We start from the raw sequence: 17030 nt of genomic DNA, 5'->3' as shown, positions 1-17030 counted from the left end.
CTTTTGAGCAAAGAGGGGGTGCCATGTTTTGCCTTGGGACACACTCTAGTCTGCAGAATTTCACAAAAGCGATAGTTGTACTCAATTTCAGCTGTTGTTGCTAGCAGTTGCATATAATACAATGAAACTCTGCGTACATATTATATGGAAGGGTGCAAGATTTCCATCACCATCTCCATAATAATGTCTCTCTCATTCACGAAAAAAAGAAGAATCAGAACCATCTCTCTCTACTTTCTTACTATATTCTATTCTCTTTTCACGGTGTACATGCATACATCATTTAGCCTTAAACAAAAGGGTCAATGACATGCGGATTTGTTGGATCAAGGGTGTGAAGCATAAATCTTCTTCTTTTTTTGTTCGGCTTATCTACACGGTTGACGTGTTGGGTGTTGAATGAAATACATGATTAACGTGTCAGGAATATTTCCTTGGCTTGGCCTAAATACCCAGTGTGACACTTAAGTGGACGGTGCCTAGACTGGTATGGTTGTTGTTGATATCCTCCCACCAACTGATATTTGAAATCCTTTCAGAGCTCGGGTTTATGGAGGGAAGAAAAGTGGCCTCGGCTTATGCTTGGCTTAGGTAGTTTGATGTTGTTTTGGCTTGCTCCTTTCAAAGTGAAATTCTCTATGTTCGTAGTAGGAGTAGATGTGGATGAGTGGACCGATTGATCCGACACAAGGTCTGGTGATTTTACTCAGTCATATATGGTTTTAAAGTTATGGTATACCCATATTTTTGATAGCATTCATGGTTTTCCTATTTCATTTAGATGGGACATTTAAATATTCACTTTGGTGATTCTGTTCTATCATCTATACACTTTAAAACGTCCCCCCTCCCCCCTCTTTCTCTTCCTTCTTGCAATGCAGTGTACATATATATTCACCCTCCACTTGGTCATTTTCTTGAGCATGGTTTCACTCATACACATTCAAGGGTAGCACTAGTCACTAGGCACCTCTAGATATAGTCCAACTCATGGTTTAAACTCCATGCTAGGTCGGGTGATGAGAACTCCTCCCCTATGTTATTGCTTTTGCACTTTTATGTATATTGAAATTTTTGTAAGAATGTAAATTTATTTATTCTCGCATAGACCCCTCAGGAGGGGTATCTTTCAGCTAATATCAGACACAAAGGTTTATTGGGATAACCTAAAGCTAAAACTAGCCACTTTAGTTATGCATCATGCACGCATTCATGAATATTGTTTGAAAAGAATACCATATTCATTACTACCGATGGGTGGAATTGATTGGTGATATTACTTGTTTGAATATGAATAATGATTGAGTCAACTACTCTCTGTAAGTTTTGAATGAAATTGGTTTGCAATAACTTTGATTGGGTTATTAGAAAACGTGTATTAAGGACCTTTGATTCTTTGTTTTATAATAGCAGTGGTCCCTAAGGTAACTTTTGATTGCTTTATCAAAAGGGTATGAAGTTTTGACGATAGTGTAACTGACTTCTAGCATCTCATAACTAGATCTTGTCTTCCGACTAGGTATAAATGACTACCCATTCTTTAGGAAAATTATGGTCTAGACTTAGTGTCATATTACCAACATTGCTTGACCCTTGTCAAGTACGCTCTAGCAGAAAAAATGACTCAAGAATTGAAAGTAGCATGATTTATTTAGGGTTAACACAACCCGATGAAGAATAGACTTCAGAGGTGGGAGAGGTGAGCCCCCTTTGGAGCCCACCTCAAGAATCGAAAGTAGCATGATTTGTTTCGGGTTAACAGAACCCTATGAAGAATAGACTTCAGAGGTGAAGAGGTGAGCCCCCTTTGGAGCTCACTTAGTCCTTACTAGCTTTTTTCACTCTCTTGGCTTGTGAAAGTTTTATTGATGTTGCCCCTATAAAGGGATCTGTACCAAAATACCTTTTGGAGGTTTTACTCTGATAAATAATTGGGCATTTTTGCTTTTGAATCATGATTGTTTTTTTTCATACCTCAATTAGGCTAGTGCATATATATAAATGGAACCCATGTTAAGGTCGCCTTTTGTTGATTGGTTTTGTTTTTTGAAGGATAAAGAGCCTTCTTCTGTAGCAAAAACCAGACCTTTCAGTGATTAGATCTAAGGCTTTGATGATGAAAATATAGGTGGTTGGTGCCACCATATTGTCAACAATACAGAATGCCAACTATGTGACTTAGAGCCAGAGGTAGAGGAGTATTTCATATGTCGGTGTCGAGTATACTAAGAGATACATGGAATGACTTACAAATTTTACAGATGTCCTTTATAGGGATAAATACTTATGCTATACCCAAATTCTGACAGCATAAATTCATGGTTTGTTTGTTTCATTTAGATGATGCATTTAAAGATTCTCTTTTTTAATTTTGTTGTGTCATCTATGTACTATATTTCACCCTCCACTTCTCTCTCTCTCTCTCTCTCTCTCTCTCTCTCTCTCTCTCTATATATATATATATATATATATATATATCCCCACAATGTGATGCTCACATATATCCACTTGGTCATTTTCTTAAGTATGCTTTGATTCATACACATCAAGGGGTACCACTAGTTGTTAGGTACATGTGGATTGTTAGGATCAATGGTGGGTGCAAGAGCTCAAGGAGGTTTGAAGGAGGAGGCAGCCATAGCTCTAGAGAGAGAGAGAGAGAGAGAGAGAGAGAGAGAGAGAGAGAGAGAGAATACACTCCTTCTATAAAGTAGACTCAATATACAAAAAGCAAATAATACCTTAGCTAATGATATGTACAACATAACCTTCATTTACAAGGCTTGGAATAGATATCTCGCTGGGTCTTTGACTCACATAAAGCATATAGGATAATATCTATGATATTATGGCACACTTATCTTTCACATAGGATTCTATAACTAGGACATGTTGCACGCTAATAATCGAGGCTGAGCATAGGACATTCTGACTATAGAAGAGATGGTTCACATGCTAGTTGTCGGTATATGCCAAGTGCCATAATCCCAACAAACCTCCCCTTGGACTTTGAATTAGACTAGTGACCCACTACAAAGAGCTCACACTGCCACAAAGGCTAGATCGCAAAGCTTATAGTGACTCAATCGACTATGGTACCACGAAGGCCAAAGGCACCTCCCCTCAAATGCGAGACTCTGAAGACCAAGTTTCCCACACAAACCAAGTTGTCCTCCAAGATGACTTCAGAACATTGAGGTTGGGCTCACCAATATTTTGCCTACAAGTTGCCACTGTCATAATCAAGTCACAAGACTCTAACTTTTCATTCATCCCTTCTACAAATCTGCTCTCTGGTTGTTGCTACTGCTTCTACACTTGGGAGAGGGATACTCTATCTTTCCACTATGTATACTCTGCCTATCCTCCAACAACCCTTTGTTAAATGTCTCGGTTTGTTTCACTTCTTGACACTTCTATCAAATGAGAACAACTATATATAAAAGTGGACAATGCTGGTGAAATGGTCTAATGCAGCCGTCAATGCTCCTCCCCTTGAAATGAATTTTTTCCTTTGCTCTTCCATCGTGCCTTGGAGTCTCGTGGGGTTCACTATGTAAACCTACCATGTCACGTGCGTTCAAGACATGTTTGTAAAACCCCCTTATCTGTGAATTTTGTTAGAAATATAACGTACCCTTTTCTTTTAAATCTGTAAGTTGTTTTCAAATTTGAAAAAATAATGCCCTTTTGTATATATATTTTTGTAAGTTTAAAGAACTCTAAATACCCTTCTATCGAACTCACGTGATAGGTTACATTTTTATTAGGTGACCTCCCCGGGCTTGGAGTTGTCTTAGCATTTGGATTTTTATCCCAAAGCCAATGTCTTATGTACAATTGCACATGACAATATCCTTGGAGATAATTATGGCATACATTGGATGCAAAAAGGATTTAACTTTGAATTACAAGAAATTTGGGGAGAGAGAGAGAGAGAGAGTTCTTTAAAGCTCGAGAGAAAAACTTGAAGCTCTAACTCCTTGAAAACCCTTTGCGATGGGAGAATTCTCTTTGAAAGATTGACTTTGATACCTTTTGAACTTGCCTCGAAGCTCGAATGTTTGAGATACTTGAAGCCCTTTTGAACACCCTTGTGAAGCTCCTTTATAAGCTCAAAAGAAGTCCCTCTGATGAAGCTCAATAAGACTCCTCTAAATCCTTGTGTTAGAAGATTTCCTTCTTGAAGTTCAAAATGAAAGAATCCCTCTGAGAGTTTTTTTCCTTGAAACTTTTGGTTTCAATGTTGCGAAGACAGGGACCATGGAGCTTGGAGTGGTGAGCCCATTGTGGGAAAGAGCCTCCTAGCTAGACTAAGGTTGGATCTTTTGAAGAAAAATTAGTGGTGTGGGAATGGGCAATTATGTGAATGCCAAAAATAAACATTTTAATTTCTCAAAACCTAAAATTCCACCAACAAGTGTGAGTGTAAAATGATGGGGGGGGCAGACCTAAGAAGGTTTGCTTGGCTGCTGGGAATGAACGGACATGGCCGATTGGTGGTGTTTTGACCATTTTCTGGCGAGTTGGACAGACTTGGATGAGCAATCAGTCACCAATGCTATTGTGGTTGAAGGCACTGAGCTTGCTGGTTTGTTTGCAAGGCTGGTTGAGCAAGATGGATCAGTGCACCAAAAGAGCTTTTAGCGCATTGGAAATCTCTCGATTTTTAGTGAAAATTTTAGGGTTTTTACCTGTTTGTACACTACAATCCTCCAAATTTGATCGGTTTCCATAAAGGTGATCCTCCAATCTAGCTGGGAATTTTTAGGTTTTGTCCTTTACATACATTAAAGGCCCGTTTGTGTGAACACTGCGATGGATGCCCTCAAGAGCCGATTTTGGTCTCCTTCTAAAAACTTCCATGTTAGGCTTTGCCTTGAAGTAATGAGCACCAATCTTAAACTGACTTTCCCTCTCCTAGTTGGCTTTCAACCTTTTGACTTTGTTTGGCTCCTTTTGAAAATGTTTCCACCAAACTAGGCGTCCATGGTGATGCCTATGCATGGCTCTTTCCCGATGGTACGCAGCCCTTGCCCGACCATGTTTCATGGCTAATATTTGGAAGGGATAAGCACCTCCCCTGGTGTGTTGAAAAAAAAGAGGAAAAAGCTATATCACACACACACCCACTTTTGGGTGAGGCTAATGGAAATTAAATCCAAGAATTAGCAGCTGAAATGAAAGGTTGGATAGAGAATTACAAATAAAGAACAAGTAAAAACAACAACAAAACTTTAAGCAATCCATTGGTACCCAAATGGTGTTCAAATAAAGTGCTTGAGGGTGCGTTGTGAAGCACTTGACTATGTCTTTTTCCACACATAAATAATGTTGCAAGATAGAGCTTCAGCCGAAGTTAATTTTGGATACAAGATGATGCAAATGAACTATTTTTAGTGCGATCAATGCCTAGTAGCACCTAATGATGAATGTGAAAACCCTAATGATATAGATGCAACACCCTAATCAACTATAATCAGTCCACGGAGGGTAGTGGCTCATTGAATTTGCCAAGAACTTTCCCACAATGCAGTTCTCATGTTATTGACTTGCAGGTGGAGGAGAAGGTGGTTTAGGAGAATCATGTGTTTTCGTATTTTTAGCATTTTGAGTAGTCATCATGGCTTCATCCGTTAAAGTGTTTGTAGTTTTCAGTAAGTAATGAGTAAATGTAATGAGAAAAGGAGCTTACGAATGGATGTAACTTTTGGAAGAGGTCGAACAAAGAAGAAGGAGAGAGTTTGGGCCGTGTGCAATGTCAATTTTTTGTTTCTCTGCGTGAACAATTTTTTATTTGTATTTAGAAATGCAACCACATGTCTGTTTTTTTAATTCTATGCAAGTACTGGAAGTTGTGGAATAAGGAATTAAATGAATGATATGGCAGTAAGGATTGTTTTTCCCCATTCTTGCATGAACACCATAAGCCCCAACAACACTTGGCGATCCGACTGATTGTGGAACACATTCAATAGGGCCAATTGGGCAATGGGATTGATTGCGGTTAATGAAAATTGAATCTAATGAATTCTTGAGGGGATTTTCTAAGTGGGTGATTGAAGAAGAAGAAAGAGAGGAGTATAACATGGTCTTTTTGGAGACATATTTTGACCTACTCCTAGATGATTTGAGATTGAACACAGCCTTGAGGATCCATCAATATAGGGTCATTTCTGTGCCCTTTGCGGTCTACAATGCTTTTGAGTACTTTCTTTTTACTGCAGAAAGAATATTATTGAATATTTAAGATTTCACAGAAAAAGAAGAAGAAATTCATGAGCGGTTGAGTAGAGCAACCACAAATTACCACCTTTTGCACCAGATTTTAGAAGAGAATATGGGATTCCTAGCTTGAAGCTCAAATTTAGAGATGATGTGGGGATACAGGAGACGACATCCCTGAAGTAGGAGTGATCACATGTTTGCCACAAATTATTGAGGGGACAAAGTCACAAAAATTCAGGCAAGAAAGGGGGAACCCTGAACAAGAAGGAAGGAGAGTTCTTCACCCAAGACAAAAGAGCAGGGAAGAACCCCATAGGCTCCTGAAAGGGTTATCTCCACCAAATTCTTGGGGTTCAAAGCAGTCCAACAATTTTTGAGGGCAAGGAGACAATTGAAGTTTCAACCACCCTCATTCAAATTTCCAACATTGACATATAACCCATTGGTAGGTCAACCAACAGTAATGACTCAACTTCATCACCCAACTCTAAAGTAGGGGCAACAAAATTCAATGGGAAAGAATCACAGGATGCTGACAGCCATGTGGGGTAGTTTGATACTAGGTGGTCTGTAAGTGGGTATGATGTGTTACACAATGATGCAATGAAAAAGGAGAATGTTGCAGCAACACTGAAGGGGAAAGCTATGACATGGTTCATGCAGTATGGTATTGAAACTTTTCAAGACTATGATAATGTGAAAACCATATTTTTGGCTAGATTCAGGGCAAAAAAGACCCCTGAATATGTCCTGAAGAAGATAAAAAAATGAAACAAAAGGATCTACTATTAATAGAATATTATGCACAACACTTTAGAAATTTGATGAACAGGTTCCAAGAAAATCAAAGACCATCCTAGGAGAAATTGGAGGATTATTATGTAGGGGGTTGCGGAAGCAGCTCAAGAGTGCTGCTGCAAGTCATGCACCCCTTGCCTAACAATAGGACTTTGGTTATTTGGTGGATGCAACAATTAGGGCTGAAAGGAGGTATGGGAAAAGTGAGCAAAAAAGAACTAGGAATAAGAAACCCATACAGGATTCAAATTCAAAAGAGGAAGAATTAGATTAGAATGAAGATGGAGATTCAGGTATTGATTCAGATGAGGAGTTAGATACTGATGATGAAGAAGAAGATACATGGATTGCAAAATAAGAAAACAAGACAAAGAAGAAGAGAGATTTCAAGCCGAAGAATTAGAAGAGAAAAGGAAAGAAGAAAAATGGTAAATCAAATCCTAAAGATCCCTTTAATATCAACAAAATGATTCTAGAAAAGTTGAAGGACATTCAATCTTCACCATTTGTAAATTCTTATAAACCACCATTTTTCCATGTATGCCAAAGACCCGGGCATGATTATAGATTTTGATATTATAATCCTAATTTCATGGGAAGGAAACCAACACATATTCTTGCCAAGATGGAATCAGGGGAAAATGTGGTAGCACCATAATTTTTCATGACCAAATTTCAGAACACAGACCCACTAAGGACATTTTAGCAAGGAAACTGGCCATATGCGCAAAGATACCCCACTACAAAACAACCCATTACCATGCACCTATTGTGGAACTTTGGGACACATGCAAGGACCTACATGTGAACTGTGTTGCAAGCATAGAAATGAGAGGGGAATCCCAATGGTGAACTATACACCTACAAATGCACGAGATAGTTCTTCCAATGATTGAAGAATGAAGGCACCTGCCCAAGTGAATGTAGTGCTCTTGGAAGAAATTTCTCTTGAAGGGGAGGACTAGAAAAGTCAATCAAAAGGGGAAAGTTGGAAGCAGTACCCTAAAATGACACAAAAAATTTGAAAAAAGGAGGTGGTAATACCTTACTTTGTTTTAAGTGTGACTATCATGAATGTATGGAGATGAGGAAGTTTTAGAGAAACCTTTGGAGGTGGAGAGTCTAGAAATCACTAGGTCAAAGGGGAAATTGAAGGGACAATAGGTGGAACAAGGGAATATACCTAAAGAATCCATGGATTGGGAAGCTCAAGATAAGGTCAGAATGGGGGTACTGAAAGAGATTTAGTTAAATTAAGACACATCAGAAACTGCAAACCCATGGTCAGAAGGGACAATGCAGACAATGTTGGAAAATCTAGACAGAAGAGCTTCAAGAGCTGAAATATCAAATTTCTCTGAGCAAGCAGACACTTCTAAGAAGTTACCTGACAAGGTATTATCTAACGATCTTTTTGAATATTTGTTGGAAGCACCTATTTTAGTAAAAGTGGGTGAACTACTACTGCAACAAGATTCTAATTTTAGCCAAATTTTTTTCAATAAGCTGACAATCCAAATTAAAGAAGGAAAGTAGGAGGCAAAAAGTTGTCAAATTGATCTGGCCCAGATTGATTATGGAGAAGCAGGTTCATTTGATGTGAACTACAAAGTACCCATAATCAAAAATTCTATTGGGAAAGTTTACCTTTCAGATGTCCTAGTAGATGGAGGTTTAGGAGTCAATATTATCCCTAAATCAGTCTACAAGAAATTAAATCTAATGAAATGGGAACCAACACCTTTCTAGGTCAGAATGGATGATGAAAGGAGAGTACAAACTTTGGGAATCATCAAAAACCAAACAATAAGTGTGGGAGGTTGAACTTTTGTGTTCAATTTTGTTGTTCTGAATGTAGAAGAGTCAACATGTTCTTACCCAATGATTTTAGGTAGACCGTGAATGAGGGAAACCAAGGTGAAACAATTTTGGGGTACACAATCAAACAAAGAAAAAATAAGGTAATGGTTCCAACGAAGAGCATCCCACCTACATTCAGACCTTTGTATGCAGAAGGGATTAATATGGGAGAAGCTATTGAAGATGATGAGGAGGAGGAATCTTGAATTGAACCTGAAGAAAAATAGCCAAAAACAATGAAGACAACTAAAGAACAAAGATTGGATGAGGAACATGAAGCATTTGAAGCCATTAAGCATTCAGAAAAGATGTTTGAAGAACAAATGTCCAAGAGCTCTAGAGTTGAGGGAAGATGAATTGGAAGACATGAATTTGGGAGATGAAGATAATCCCAAAATGGTCAATCTCTGAATTGGATATTTAATTTAAAAGGTTAGTGCATTGGGGGTTGAATGACCTACATGGCTAACACGTCGGAGAATTTGCCTTGGCTTTGCCTAAACATCCGGTGATGGGCATCAAAGAGACACGGTGCCTAAACTGGTATGGTTGGTGTTGATACCCTACCATCTACTGGTACTTGGGATCCTTTCAGAGCTCGGGCTCATGGAGGGAGGCGAAGTGGCCTCAACTTATTTTTGGCTCAGGAAGGTTGGAAGTGTTCAAGATCTCTCCCTGCAAAGTGAAATTCTCTCTGTCTGTAGTAGAGCGAATGTGTATGGGTAGACCGGTTGATCCCTACACAGGGTCCGATGCTCTACTAGTTATTTTGTCATAGACTTTTTAATGTTATGGTATACTCAGATTTTATCATTGCATTAATACATGATTGCCTATTTCATTTAGATGGGGCATTTAAAGATTCTCAGTTGTCATTCTCTCACGTCTCTATGTACTCTATTTCATCCTCCACTATAGTCTCTCTCTCTCTCTCTCTCTCTCTCTCTCTCTCTCTCTCCTCGCAATGTGGTATACACATATATTTACCCTCCACAATGTTATATTTTTCTTGAGTACGCTTTTTTTCATAACACCCATTTAGGGGTAGCACTAGTCGCTAGGTGCCTCTGGATGCAGTCTGGCTCATGGCCTAAACTGCATGCTTGGTCGCGCGCTGAGAACTCCTCCCCTATGCAAACGCTTCCGCAACTCTGATGTGTATTTGAAAATTGTATAAAGATGTAAATTGTATATTTTGTGCATTGATCCCCTGGGAGGGGTATCTCTTACCTAGTATCAGAGCCTATGCTTAAGGTTACAGGGATATCCTAAAGCCTGATACTAGTCAGGTTAGTTATGCATCATACACGCATTCCTACATGCTATTTGAGAAAGGATATTGTATGCATGATGCATCTATAAGTGACATTGGTTGGTGGTACTTATTTGATTTGTCTTCTTCAATGGAAGTGTTTGGTTTGAGTTATGGTAAAGTGATTGAAGTGTTCAACGTCATTGTAATTTCTTTGAATGTTAATTTTTTAGGAACAAATGACTCCCAAAGTGACGTCTAAATGCTTTAGCTAGGGGAATGAGTTTTTGGCCATAGTGTTCAACAATATGGCGACACGGTTGTCAAGGGATGAAAGGGAACTCTTTTACTTAGAAATCGGGACCAAAGTCTTTGGCATACCAAGAAGCACAACTTGTTGGAAGAGTGTTGATCGTAGTTACCTTACCCGTCACCAAGAACCCTTCCGTCAGTTCTTTATCTACATTGACGACAGTCCAAGAGACTGGTTTACCAACTTCAGGCTACTTCAACTCAGAATATAGTCAGGCCTAGAAGACATGCTCTACTACTTGGCGATGCACTCCCAAATGTTAAGGATCACTGAAGTTGATAAGAATTTTGAAGCTCTTGTAGCTATCATAGGGAAAGAAAAGCTGGAAGATAACTATAGACCGCACTATCACGTAGGAGGTCTAAGAGAATACCCTGTCATGAGAGTTAAAATAATATTTAGAGAATTAGCCCCGAGACACCCATAATATTGTAATGAAGTCATAAAAATCAAATTTTGATGAATAAAAGAAGCATAGACTTAGTTTTGGTTCACATGTATACTAAGTTTCTCTTTGTCTTGTTTTTAGAGGATCTTCTTAATTGGCTAGATGAACTCTCGAGTGACTTTGTACAAAGAGTCTTTTTCAATTATGCGGTTGGATTCAGTTTCCATTGGAAAAATTGAAGTAGTTTGAGTTTTAAAGAGGACTAGAGACTATCTACACTTATGTAGCGTGGGAGTTATATGTTGAAGCCCAACCTGAACATTAAACACAAGTGCCTGATAGGTTTATGAGATCAATCCACAACTTTGGGTCAAGGAAAAGATCCAAGAAGGCAACGTTAAAGTACATGGATATGTTCTTTACCTTAACCTATATTCTCTTTTGGAAATACCAAGTCAAGAACTCATACTTAGTAAGAAGGCCCTCATGCTAAACCAAAGATACGACTTTTGTGAAAAGGTCATAATCAGAGTATGGAAGAAATCAAATGGTGGCAACCAATTCTATTATGTATCTTATGATTGGTTCAATAGAGTCTATGGGCCTATTCTCAAATACAATTCTCACAATATCACTATTACCTTTGATGACTACGAGAAACCCAGGTGCATTAGCGACTTTGCTCAAGCACAACCAATGGCACTGAACTCGAGTAGATATTTCTATAGAGATGATGTAAATGAATGGCATGCTCATGTAAACTGCTTTAATGGATTGCCACCCATGGATGTATCATAAGAAAAGGAATGGTACGAAAAGGAAGACGTGAATTTTAGTGCACAAGCTAAACTTCTAAACTTTTAAACTTTTAAACTTGATAGGAACCAAGAATTGGTTCATAGGACCCTTTCGTATTTATATATCTCCCTAGAAACACTATATATCTTTTTGATATTTTACGGTTATAAAAATTTGATTTTGATATAACACATATTGTTTTGAGGATATAGTATTTGACTTTGAAGCTTGGTTTTATCATTCTAACTAGCTTGAGGGACGGTGTGTGTGTGTAGATGACTGACATCTTACCTCAAGGGATATGGGCGGATATACTCTCCCACCTTATGATGGAGGAGCATCTTCAAACTAGAGTGGAAGTGCAAAGGCTTGTTACTACCACTCATAATGGGGAGGAGAAGAAAAGGTTAATGTCCACGGATTGTATTGTACCTAATACATTCCGAGCTTGGTATCATTACGCTGTAGGAAACCCCGAGTTTAGACCACCTGGACGTAAACCCTCACCTGTTGGGAGTATCAAGTGGATATAATCCAAGTTGGGAAAGGATATTGTTGTCACTAACCAAGTATTGTACATAAATTCTTATGAACTTATCCTGAGATCGACAAAAGAAACATGGATGGCTAGAAACATACTTCCCTTAGTAATGGCTACGGGATGTTTTGACATTGTTATGTTCAATGTATGGGGACATCAATGCAAAAACAACGACCAACATTCCTTTAGCCCGATGCCTTGGAAGTTGTTCTTTGACTTATTTGGAAACTCACTAATCCGCAATCCTCTCCATGTAAAGGTTTTATACAATGCCTACAACAGACCCAAGTGCCTTGTAGAATGTGCAAACATACACAGCTCAGTTAGGTGGGATACACTGGACGTGTTTCCAAAAGAATCTTCTTACTTCAGTGACTACTTCGGGTACAAGAAGACAATTGTTCACGCCAAAATGGGGGTGCGTGTAACAAAAAAATCCCTTACTCATCAACAATGGTATGACTCACACGCGATTTCAACCAAAGATAAAAAAGGATTATTGGGATCACCCATCCGATATACTCTAGGAATGGAATAGCTATACTCCATTGGTGGAAGGTTGTCACAATGGATATTACCGAGTGCATTATGTTAGAGCCACTAGGATTTATTAGAAACTTTCAAGACACTTTGTAGACTTTTGGAAGCCCAAAAATTTGTGATATAGAAATTGGATTAATTTATTCATTATTCTTTCTCTTATTTCTCTCTTATCTTATCTTCAACTATGTAGTCTATTTGACTCAAAGGACTTCAAGAGGATTAGAATATTGTACTAAGTGTGACCTTGGTTGATATGGTGCAGTAAGTTACCATGCCTCCTAGAGGAAATGTGGCTGCTGCTAATGCAAATGCACCTATTGTTTCTCAACACACCATCATTGATAAAGACATTGATGCTATGCTTCGGAAGAGGATAGAATTCAGAGTGCCTATTTGGTGGAAATTGGGCAGAAGAGGAGACAAGCATGGATGTCCACGCAGGTGAAATTCAAAACTTTTCAGAAAGGGGATTGGGTGATGTTATACAATTCTAAATTGGGACCACATCCAGGAAAGATGAAGCTGAGATATTTGGGACCTTATCAGATTGAATCAGAACAGGGTCAAGGAACATTTTTGCTGAAAGATGTTTTTGGAACAAAGATTGTGAAACCAGTGAATGGATTCAGATTGAAGAAATTTTATGGGAAAGTGCCTGAGGTTCCCAAGTGGATGGTCAATAGGGCTGAGGATATTAGCAGTAAACTATTGACAATTCGTGTTCTGGGAGTTGCAGTGGAATGTTCAGAGGCAGAATTGCCAATTTGTTCTAGCAATTCAAAATTTGTCAAGGGGTTTGGGATTCAAAATTCGGATTGCGGAATGGAAATCGGAAATCGGATTGTTGGATTTGAAGTCTTGAAAGTGGAAAGTTGGAGGAGTGGAATTGAACAAAAGGGTACAGAGGTACTAATGAGTGGGGGTTCTCATTTTAAGACAGAAAATTCCCTTAGTGCTGATGTGACTCACTTAAGGAAACATAATTCTTTGGCGAATCTTGCATGGTGTGCTTAAATCGAGGAGAATTTTCATCATCATAAGAGTAAGGTGGTGAGAGGAGGTGAGGATCACATCCAAGTGTGTGAGTGTGGCAGTTTAGTGAGTGTTAAGTTGGGTGAGAAGGGTGACATGTTTTCAGAGAAAATTAAGGGAAAACTCATGGCAGGTATGCAAGAGGATGCAACAGAAGCGATGCCAAATACTAGGTCCACGAAGATGGAAATGGAGGAGTTGTTTAAAGCGCGGCAACAGGAAGAGACAATAGAGGTGGAAATCGATGAGGCCGAATCTCTGAGTGATCAGGGCAGCATGGAGATGGTGGTGGCAGCTTTCGACCCTGATGAAGCAGAAACCCAAGTATGGTTAAAGCGTATCGGTCTGTATGAATTTGCATGTCTACCATGGGATACATGGGCAAAAAATGAATTTGCCGAGCAGCAGTGGAGTATGATAAAGGAAAGTGATGGAATGATTACTGCGGATGTGTGTTTGACACCAAAGATGGTGTCCAAAGTCTTCAAGGTTCCCTGTCTAGCTATGCCGGCCAAGACGAGGAAGCTGACCGATTCCCAGATGAAAGGGGAATTTGGAAATCCTGTAGGCCCGAAGGCATACTACATGGTGAAGAATGCGGGTGGAAACAGAGCTTCAAATTTTTTTTGGTATTTGGAAAAAGTATGTATCCTCCAGAAGACTGCCTACATGTCCAAGGAGGCTTTTGCTCCTTTGTTTCAGGCGAAAAGAGGCATTAAAGTGAATTGGGCATCAGTTCTTTATGATCGGATGTAGTTAACTGGAAAAAGAGACCGACGTCGGACACCAGCAGTGGGCAGAGTAGCACCTTATTTGGCTACAATTTTTGAGTATGTTCTGAAGGTTCCGACAGTAGCAACAGGGCTGAAGACACCAGTGGTAGATGTGGCTAAAGAAGAGGGCATAGCATATAGAAGCAAGAGAAGGAAATTGTTATTGGGCTCTCCAATAGTTGAAAAAGTTAAATCACCTTTCAAAGTGTCTTGGAAGGGTTTGGAAGAATCGGATTCAAAGCCGAATAGTTTCACAATGGAGTCAGAATCGAAGAAATCGGAGTCCAAGGGCAAGAAGGTAACGCTGCTCATGAAAGGAATGGGTGGAGTGTTGAGAAGACTGCTTTGGACAGTTTCAAGTAAAAGCAGGGAGCACTGACAGTTATGAGCATAAGGGAATTTTTTCTGTTGAAGAGGCAGCTAGCAGTTTGACTCAACTAAATGACTTCATGCAGAATGAAGATGCAGCTCTGAGGGTGATGGAAGCTGAGAAAATGGAGCATAAATGTTGTGCTATCCCGGAGTGGGAAATGCAGAAGGTTCGGATGCAATTGTTTCAGGAGAGATCAGACAAAGAAAGACTGCAGGAGGAAGTGAGACGGATTACAGCAGAAGCTATGGTGAAAAATGCAGAGTCCTGAGTGTAGCAGAGGATTTTAGTAAGTGGGTAGATGGACCAAAAGCTGCAGTGGAAGAAATTCAAAGAACTGGGAGATAAAGTGGCGGAAATGACCACTGAGAATATTTTCTTGATCAATAGATTGACTCTGTTGGTAGATATGGAGAAAGCCGCATTGCAGAACCAGGGAATGACAGGTATTTTGGTTGCAGATTTGGATGCGGATGTTCTGAAGCAGGAAGTGCTAGAGTATACACAAGAGATGTGGAATAAAGCTACAAGGCTTTGGAGGGAACACATGGAGGTGTCGACGGACATATTCAAAAATTGGTTTCAGCTGGCAGGAAAAGAAAGTGTAAGGAGGGAGAATGAGGAATTGAAGGTGTAAAATGAAAAATTAATGGTAGAGATTCAAGAGTTGAAGGAAAAGGGTAAAGAGATTGAAGTGAATGTAGGGGCAGTGAGTAAGTGGACAACAGAGCTGAGCAGTGATGTTATGGGACCAGATCGGATTGTAGCAGGAGGAGCGGATTCAGAAGTGGAAAAGGAAGTGGAAGTTGAAGCGGAAAAGAAAGAGGATTCGGATGTTGCAGCAGAAAAGGCAGATACAGAAGGAGATGCTGGGGAGCAGGTTGTTTGATCAAGGGATTGTGGGTCCAGGTCAGCCTGTGGCTCTAGCCACTGGGCTGTGCCAGGTGTTAAGCCTAGGAATTTTGGGCTGTCTTACTTAATGGAAGTTGGAATGTGAACCTTTGTACTTTTGGGATTCCAAGAGGTGTCTTGGGAAAGGGCGTTGCCCATTTAATCTAATTAAACTATGTAACTGATGTTCAATATCTTCTTGGGAATGAAAAGGCGGAAGTTATGGTGGATTTAGTCTGTTGTCAATTTTAGTATTCTGTTCCAGTTCTAGTTCCATTTTGATTTATGTGCTTTGTCTATTCTGAATGTTTATGACTTAAACAGATATCCTAGATTACTCAAGAAATAGAGAAGAACACAAACAACATGTGCGGCGAGTACTTGAACTTCTCCATCAGAATCAACTTTATGCCAAACATAGCAAATGCACCTTCTTCATTGACAAGGTGGAATATTTTGGATTTATTGTATTCAAAGATGGTGTTTCTACTGACCCAAGTAAGATCGAAGGTGTTATAGCTTGGCCTACACCAAAATCAGTACAAGAATACATGGATTTCTTGGTTTAACATGATGGTATCATACATTTATTCAAGACTACGCTAAGATTGCATCTCCATTGACTAATGCGCTTAAGAAGGCTAAAGTTTTTACTTGGAATGAACGTGCTCAAGCTAGTTTTGAGAAACTCAAAGAAGCTTTGGTGAATGCTCCAATACTACAGCTTCCAAACTTCTCAAAGACATTCAATGTGCTCACTAATGCAAGTGGAGAAGTAATCGATGGCGTTCTGTCTCAAGAAGGAAAACTAGTAGCTTATGAATCCTGTAAGTTTTTTTTTTCCCGAGAAAAAGATCCTTCTATTAGTTAATGAAACTGCCCATAGGGATACAACCACCTCTTTGAGAGAGGGCTACAACAATCATGAAGGGGAGACTCTCCCAATGAGAAAATAGCATATGTACAATGGGGCTAGTGTTAAGTATGGAGCCTGATTTACCCTTGTAATTTTCTGTGGTAAAAGCGCACATTTGTAAGGCCCCCATTATGAGGAGAAGCCATCGTGCGTGAAGGAAAATCACTCATCGGAAACCAAAATTTTCACGGACAAGAATCAGGGGCAACTTTAAAGGCCTCGGGGGCGGAGGCCCCCGAGACATTTTTTTTCGTCGGAATATTATGGCCGGACGGCGGCCGGAAAGTGGTCGGAAAACAACCAGTCGGTTGGCCGGTGGCCGGTAGT

Source organism: Adiantum capillus-veneris, chromosome 21, assembly GCF_014529385.1.
Source record: "Adiantum capillus-veneris isolate H3 chromosome 21, ASM1452938v2, whole genome shotgun sequence".
Lineage (NCBI taxonomy): Eukaryota > Viridiplantae > Streptophyta > Polypodiopsida > Polypodiales > Pteridaceae > Adiantum > Adiantum capillus-veneris.
Note: the sequence above shows the minus strand (reverse complement) of the source record.